Here is a 9,266-nt window from a genome sequence, read left to right as displayed (position 1 = left end):
TATGATGAAGAAGAAATTGAGAAGTTCTACATGGAGTTGGAGTAATTCTATAAAGAAGACCACACCTTCTACAAGATCATTATTGGTGATTTTAATGCCAAGATAGGACCAAGATCAGCCAAAGAACTCCATATCAGGGCACTCATGGCCTAGAATTGAACGAACAGGATGAGAGACTATCTGAGTTTATCATGTGGACCAACACCATGATAAACTCACAGTTATCCATGATAACTCATAGTTTCAGAAGGCTGAATCTAATCCTTGGACAGGGGAGTCTCCTGGTAGACAATCTCACAACGAAATTGACCACATCATATTCAATCAACAGTTTTGCCTGACCAATGTCGTTGTTCCAAAATTCCTAACAGTATCAGACCACTGTCTCCTTTGTGCAAAATTCTACTTCACAGAGAATAGAGAAAGGGCTGTAAAGTTTAAGAAGAGAACTCCCGGTACGACCACCAACTGGGATCTCTTAGGCACTATTACGGCAACATAGGAAGATGCTGTCGTTGACAATATTGACAAAGAATACAATCAACTGGTTCAGCACCTCCATGACTGTGCAATGAATGCTGAAAGAAAGATAGCGACAAAAAGACATCTGTCTTGGAAAACTCTTGAGCTCATTCGCCAACGTGGCTTGGCTAAAGCCTCAGGCAACAGCAAGCGAACACCCAAGCTTGCAAAGCAGTGCAGAGAAGCGAACAAGGAAAACTTCAAAGAGAGAAGAGTAGCAAGAGCTGGCAGATGCGGCAGAAGCCGGGAAAAGCATTCGCAATGCCCGCCTGCCCTTTGCCAACTACATACATGACCAAGACGGCTGCCCTCCGACGTCCTGATGGATCTATCACATCTCCCAGAATGGCAATGGAGAAGATTATCCATGACTTCTACTCAGATCTCTTCAATAGCCACATCCACCTGCCATATACCAAATTCTGCAGGATGGATATGTCATTCCCAATGTTCTCCCTTTCGAAATCCGACATGCCATTTCATCGGTAAAGAAGTGAACAGCACCTGGCCCAGAAAAGGTCAGATCCGAACACCTGAAGAACCTGCCATTGGCACTCATCAATACACTGGCTCAGCTCTTCACATGCTACCTGTCTGAATGCAAGATTCTGTCCCAATGGAAGACCAGCAGGACTGTACTTCTGTACAAGAAGGGAGACATCAACAACATTGAAAATTGTCCCCCAATCTGCCTGTTGTTTGTCGTCTACATGCTGTTCACTCAAGTCATCCTAAATAGGATTAGCGGGACACTAGATGAAGGACATCCGTGTGAGCAAGACAGATTCCGAAAAGGATTCAGCACAGTCGAGTATATCCTCATTGAGTTTTCTTGGGAGTTCAAGATGCTTCTCTGTCTAATGTTTGTTGATTTAATAAGGCCTTTGATTCTATTGAGACTGAAGTGGTCATCGAAGCCCTAGGGTGTTCAAATTCAATACATCAGGATCCTCTTTGAGCTGTATTATGGATTCACTACCAGAATCTCACCATTCTACTAGGAAGTGACCCTTCATGTCAAGAGAGGAGTTCAATGTGATACCATTTCACTAAAACTCTTCAGTGCCACCCTCGAGAACGTTATGCGATGACTGGAATGGGAAGGAATGGGACTGAAGATAGACGGTCGGCAACTACACCACCTCCGCTTTGCTGATGACATCATTCTAAGAACACCAAAGATTAGCCAAATGGCATAAATGCTGGCTGACATTGACTGTGAGTGTGGAAAGATCGGACTACAGCTGACTCTCATGAAGACAATCTTTATGAGAAACAGTCTCGTTCCTGACATTCCATTTGCTCTCCAAGGAATGAACATCTCCAAATGCAACAGTTATGTGTACCTAGGTTGAGAAGTCAACATGACAAATGATCTGGCACCTGAGTTTCACAGAAGGAAGAAAGCAGCTTGGAATGCCTTCAAGAACATCAAAGAAATAGCTAAGAGTATGAAGAAACTCTGGCTCCAGGCACATCTCTTTTATTCTACTGTTCTTCCTGCATTAACTTACACCTCAGAGACCTGGGTCCTATGAAAATAGGATTAGAATGCTATTCAAGTCTCCCAAAGAGGAATCTAAAGAGGTATGCTTAGAGCATCAAGCTTCACTCAAGTGAGAGAAAGAACCCAGAGTTCCAACCTCCATCGATGATCGAGAATCAGGGATTCTGTCTTGTTTTCCAAGGCATAGAAAATCAAATGGGCTGGACATGTAATGCGATTTGGAGAGGACCACTGGACTAGAGCCATTGCCAACTGGATTCCACTGGATGTCAAAAGATCGCATGGACACCCACCTCCGAGATGGTCAGACTTCTTCGTCAAGACCCTGTAGGATCAGTTTGAGGCTCTTCGTGTTCCTGGAGAGAGCAGACTCCATTGGGCTACAGCAGTACGCGACAGGGACAAATGGAGACGTTACTGGTGCCCATTCGAGTACATCGATGATTAATGAAATGTCAAGTGATCAAGTGATATTTTGTTTTGTTTTGTTTTCAGAGCATCTGAAGGATTCAGGAACCTAAAAGAACACTTATCTCAACATAACAAATGGTACTCAGATTTCAGTAACAAAAAAAATATCACAAAGAGACTTGCTGAAATGTCAAGTACATTTTCGTTTAATGCTCTAGTTTATTTGGATTATATCAAATTTTTCAGCATAGCCTGGCAATGTACCCATGATGTATTGGATATGCCAAACACAGTAACGATTTTCACAATGGAGACTTTACTGGGCCCTCTCGAGCAAATCAATGAACAACGGGAGAACAGGGACAGGGATTATCATTTTTGTGTAAACTACAAGTATAAAAAATAACTGATACAAAATTTCCTGTGCTTTCCTTACTTCCATCCTAAAATTCTATTTCTAGGGCAAACAAAATTTATACCCAGTCTAACAGCAATTCTCATATACTACAAGTTATTTTTCTTTACCTCCATTCCACAGATTTACTGGATTAACTAATGACCTTCTCTCCCTCAGGGAATGTACTAGATGATGCCCACTGCACGCTGCATACTTCTGGGCAAAATGCCCATGAACTTCTCATGCCAATTTCTAGCTCTACCAAGAGCCAAGAGCTTTTATTTCCAAACCTGTTGACACCAAGTGTTCTTGATATAGTAATGACGTAACTTAATTATTAAATAGCATGCAAAATTGTTCTACAATAGAGGTTAACTATTTGGAAATAGTAAAACAGTATGAACTATTGCTAGTACATAGGAAATTACATATGGATAAAATAACTTAAAATGTGATTTTTCTAAGCATTCACTTCTTAACAAAAGCAAAGAAGTGGTCCAGTGAAGATGAGGTTGCTTTAAAAAAAATGAAGCAGCTCATTCCAACCAGGTACAGCCCGCCTCCAGGGCCTGGGACTCTCTCTGGGCATGCACAACTAGCTAGATCCCATAGAACAGCCGTTTTTTTCCCCTGATCTGCGCGGGACGGGAACTGAGCTGCACCTCTTGGGAACAAAGCTGAATGTCTCCGGGTACCCTCTCCCCATCCCAACCAGGTACAGCCCGCCTCCAGGACCTGGGACTCACTCTGGGAATGCGCAGCTAGTTCGATCTCATAGAACAGCCAGTTTTTCCCCCTGAACTGCGCGGGACAGGAACTGAGCTCACCTCTCGGGAACAAAGCTGAATGTCTCCAGTTACCCTCTCCTCATTCCAACCAGGTACAGCCCGCCTCCAGGGCCTGGAACTCTTCTGGGCATGAGCAGCTAGCTTGATCTCATAGAACAGCCGTTTTTTTCCCCTCTTCTGCGTGGGACCAGCACAGGCACTCTTTCTGGAGCTGCGGCCGCGCCGTGAAACATTCTCACACTACATATGCTCTAGGAATCATAAGCTACCTTCTTAGATGGAATCTTCTCTATTTTAGCTTAGCCACTAGAAACACAGTACCCAATAAATCATAAGCCTATCTAAACTCACACAGCATATCAAGCAGAATAGCAACAGTGAACGTGAAAGACTAAAGCACACTTGTCACAATGGTAAAACAACGCAAAAGCCCACCAACCTTTCTTATTGAAGAGGCTAGCCCAGAAGACATCAACAGTACTGTAGTGTTAGACGACCTCTCTGAAAAGGAATTCAGAAGGGAGCTACTTAGGATGCTTAGGGAACTAAAAGATACAATGGAAAGCAATGCCAATAAAAGACAAGAGGACTTGAAGGCAGAAATGAGGAAAATGCAATTGGAAATGTCAGACCTGAAAAACCTAGTAGGAGAATTGAAAAACTCAGTGGAAGACCTCAGCAGCAGTGTAACAGCTGCTGAGAACAGAATCAGTGAGCTCTAAATGAAGTTCAGAGACTCTCCAGGAAAGAGGAGAAAATGGAAAAGAGACTCACAATTCGGGAACAGATGGCAAGAGAAGATCGTGATGAAGCCAAGAGGGGTAACATAAGAATTATTGGAGTCCCAGAGGGACAGGAAGAAAACCTAGATGAAGAAGAAACTGTCAAAGACATCATTGCTACAACGTTTCAAGAGCTGATGAAAACTTGTGACCACATTCAGGAGGCCCAAAGGGTACCAGCTAGAAAAAATCCTAATAAAAATACCCCAAGACACATTCTGATCAAAATGACCAAACCTTACATAGAGACAAAATTCTGAAAGCAGCAAGATTGAAGAAAGAAATCTCTTACAAAGGAGCATCCTTAAAATTCACAGCTGATGTTTCTGATGAAACCCTCATGGCCCAAAAACAGTGGTGGGACATAGTGAAAAAACTCAATGAAATAAATGCCTCTACAAAAATACTTTACCCAGCAAGACTCTCATTCATAATAGAAGGAACAACACACAGTTTCACAGAAAAACAACAGCTCAGGAACTTCATACACTCAAAACCATGGTTACAACAACAACTAAATGGGCTACTATAAGGCAAGAAAGGCCCCTCAAATACACCAAATTTCAACAGAACAATGGGACAAAATCCCATAACAATAATTTCTCTCAATGTCAATGGGATAAACGCACCAATTAAAAGACACAGAGTGGCAGACTGGATTAGAAAATTGAACCCAACATTCTGCTGCCTGCAAGAAACACATCTTAATAGTCAAAACAAACACAGACTCAGAGTCAAAGGCTGGAAAACAATCCTACAGGCAAACAGCTCCCATAAAAATGCTGGGGTAGCCATACTAATATCAGACCACATCGATTTCAGAGTGAAGAAGGTCATAAGAGACTGTGAAGGCCATTTCTTATTGAACAAAGGATCTGTACAACAGGAAGAACTTACAATAATAAATGTATATGCACCTAATGAGAGACCAGCAAAGTACTTAAAACAACTACTCATAGATTTGGTAAAAGACATCAATAGCAACACAATACTAGTGGGAGACTTCAACACTGCTTTATCACCTCTTCATAGATCAACCAGACTCAAGCTTAGGAAGGACATGCTTCATCTGAGGGAAACAATGGGAGAAAGGGACCTAGTAGATATATACAGGACAATTCATCCTCAAAGAGCTGAATACACAATCTTCTCAAGCATACATGGAACATTCTCCAAGATCGACCACATGCTGAGCCACAAAACATGCCTCCATAAAATTAAGAAGATAGAGATTGTACCAACAATCTTCTCAGACAATAATGCGATGAAATTAGAAGAAAATCTCACACAAAAACAGAAAACTAAATCAAACACCTGAAAATTAAACAGTGCGCTAGTGAACAACGAGTGGCTTCGAAAGGAAATCAAACAAGAAATCAAATGATTCCTAGAAACGAATGAAAATGAGAACACGAGTTACCAAAACTTATGAGGCACAGCAAAAGCTTTGTTAAGAGGAATGTTTATAGCTCTACAAGTATTCCTCAGGAAGGATGAACGAGCACACATAAGTAACCTTACCTCACAACTTAAGAGCTTGGAGAAGGACCAAAAAAAGGAGCACAACCCGAACAGGAGAAAGGAAATAATAAATCTCAGAGCAGAGATTAATGAGATGGAAACTGAAAAACTAATCCGAAAGATCAATGAAACCAAGAGCTGGTTCTTCGAGAAAATTAACAAGATCTATAAGCCTCTAGGAAAACTCACAAAGAAAGGGAGAGAGAAAACCCTAATAAACCGAATTAGAAATGAAAAGGGGATCATTACAACAGAAACTACAGAAATTCAAAGGATCCTCAGGGAGTACTTTGAGAAGCTTTATGCCACGGAACATCAAACCTCGAGGAAATGGATAAATTCCTAGACTCCTACAGACTCCCAAGGCTAAACCATGAAGACTTGAAATACCTCAACAGACCTATCACCACCAAGGAAATTGAAATAGTAATGAAAAGTCTCCCCAAGCACAAAAATCCTGGCCCAGATGGATTCACTAGTGAATTCTTCCAAATCTTTAAAGAGAACTTACTCCCAATCCTCTTTAAGCTTTTCCACAAAATTGAAATATCAAAAACACTTCCAAACAGTTTCTACGAAGCAAATATCACTCTGATACCAAAAGCACACAGAGATACCACAAAAAAAGAGAACTACAGACCGATATCCCTGATGAACACAGATGCAAAGATCCTCAACAAACTACTAGCAAATAGAATCCAACTACTCATCGAAAAGATCATACACCATGACCAAGTAGGATTCATCTCAGGGATGCAAGGATGGTTAAACATTCGGAAATCAATCAACATAATCCATCATATCAACAAAAGAAAAGATAAAAAGCATATGATCATATCAATAGATGCAGAGAAAGCATTTGACAAGATCCAGCACCCCTTTATGATGAAAACCCTAGCCAAAATGTGTATAAAGGGGACTTTCCTCAACTTAGTTAAACCCATCTACCACAAGCCTACAGCAAGCATCATCCTCAATGGGGAAAAACTGAGAGCCTTCCCTCTAAGATCAGGGACGAGACAACGATGTCCACTCTCTCCACTGCTGTTCAATATAGTACTGGAAGTACTTGCAATAGCAATTAGGCAAGAAAAAGATATTAAGGGCATTCAGGTAGGAAAAGAAGAAATCAAGCTCTCACTATTCGCAGATGATATGATACTATACTTAGAGAACCCAATAACCTCCACCAAGAAACTCCTAGAAACAATAGACTTGTATAGTAAAGTTGCAGACTATAAAACCAATACCTAAAAGTCCATGGCTTTCCTATACGCAAACAGTGAGAGAGAGGAAAGCTACATGAAAAAAACAATCCCATTCTCAGTTGTGCCCCAGAAAATCAAGTACCTAGTAATCAGCTTAACTAAGGAAGTAAAGGCCCTATAAAAAGAAAACTAGAAAACGCTACTTCAGGAAATAAAAGAGGACATGAGGAAATGGAAAGATATCCCCTACTCATGAGTCAGGAGACTTAAGGTTGTCAAAATGGCAACACTACCGAAAGCATTGTATAAATTCAATGCAATGCCTATAAGGATAACCATGACATTTTTCAAAGAAATGGAGCAAAAACTCCTGAAATTTATATGGAACAATAAGCCCCCACGAATAGCTAAAGGAATTCTTGGGAAAAAGAAAATGGGAGGAATCAACCTCCCGAACTTCAAACTCTACTACAAAGCAGTAGTAATTAAAACAGCATGGTACTGGAACAAAGGGAGAACTGCAGACCAATGGAACAGGGTTGAATACACTGACATCTCCCCTCAATCATATGATCACCTAATCTTTGATAAAGGTGCAAGTAATGTGAAGTGGAGTAAGGAAAGCCTTTTTGACAAATTGTGCTGGCATCACTGGACGGCTACATGCAAAAAAATTGGGCTCAGAACTCTGCCTAACAACATGTACAAAAGCAAGATCACAATGGATTAAAGACCTCAACATCAGACCAGAAACCATAAGGTACATTGAAGACAAAGTTGGCAAAACCCTCCGTGACATTGAAGCTAATGATATCTTCAAAGATGCCACGCCACTGGCCGAGCAAGTGAAAACAGAGATAGATAAATGGAACTTTTTAAACTAAGAAGCTTCTGCACCTCAAAAGAAACAGTGACCAAAATACAAAGACAGTCTACAGAAAGGGAAAGGATATTCGCCGAATATACATCTGACAAGGGGTTGATATCAAGGATATACAAAATACTGGTTGATCTCCACAAGAAGAAATCATCCAACCCCATCAAACAATGGGACAATGAAATGAACAGAAACTTTCTCAAAGAAGAAATCCAAATGGCAAAAAAGCACATGAGAAAATGTTCTACATCATTAATCATCAGGGAGATGCAGATCAAAGCCACAATGAGATACCATCTCACACCTCAGAGACTGGCCCACATTCAAAAGAACAAAAGCAACCGATGCTGTGGCGAGAAAGGGACACTCCTTCGCTGTTGGTGGGAATGTCGACTGGTTCAGCGCTTCTGGAAAACAGTATGGACAATTCTCAAAAAATTAGAAATTGAGCTCCAATTTGACCCGGAAATACCTCTCCTGGGAATATATCCAGAGAGGTAAAAATTGATAGTCGAAATGACATCTGCACTTGTTTTTTCATTGCAGCACTCTTTACAGTAGCCAGAAACTGGAAGAAAGCTGAATGCCCAAGAACAGATGACTGGTTAAAGAAACTTTGGTACATCTACACAATGGATTACTATGTAGCTGTTAGAGAAGATATAGTCATGAAATTTATATACAAGTGGTACAACATGGAAAGTATCATGCTAAGTGAAATGAGTCAGAAAAAGAGGGATAGACATAGAAAGATTGCATTCATCCGGGGAATATAAAGTAACAAAATATGAGATTAATACCCAAGAATAGCTGAGATCAGCACCAGGAAGATTACTCCATAGCTTAGAGGCCAGCCGGGCATTCTAGCCGAAAGGGCAGCTCAGATAGAGAAGGGAGCAGCAAATAAAGGGTGTTTGGAGGATCCTCCCAGGAGGGGAGATTCATGTTGAATGTAGACTATGGACTGAACATGTTTGCCACTCAAAGCCTCTTTTGCAGACCACAACAACCAGAAGGAGAGAGAGAACACAAGGGATTGCCCTGCCACAGAGGCAGGGTGGGATGGGAGGGATGGGGGTGGGAGGGCTATTATCCATGTTGGTGGAAAATGGGCACTGGTGGAGGGATGGGTATTTGATCATTGTATAATAGAAACCCAAGCACAAAAAATTGTAAATCTACAACTGTATCTCATGGTGTTTCACTAATAATAATTTTTAAAAAAGTATCCAATTGTCAAGAATTCTGTTATT

Source organism: Sorex fumeus, unplaced genomic scaffold (genome assembly GCF_029834395.1).
Source record: "Sorex fumeus unplaced genomic scaffold, SorFum_2.1 ptg000130l, whole genome shotgun sequence".
NCBI lineage: Eukaryota > Metazoa > Chordata > Mammalia > Eulipotyphla > Soricidae > Sorex > Sorex fumeus.
The sequence above is the reverse complement of the archived record's forward strand: the minus strand, read 5'-3'. Positions refer to the sequence as shown.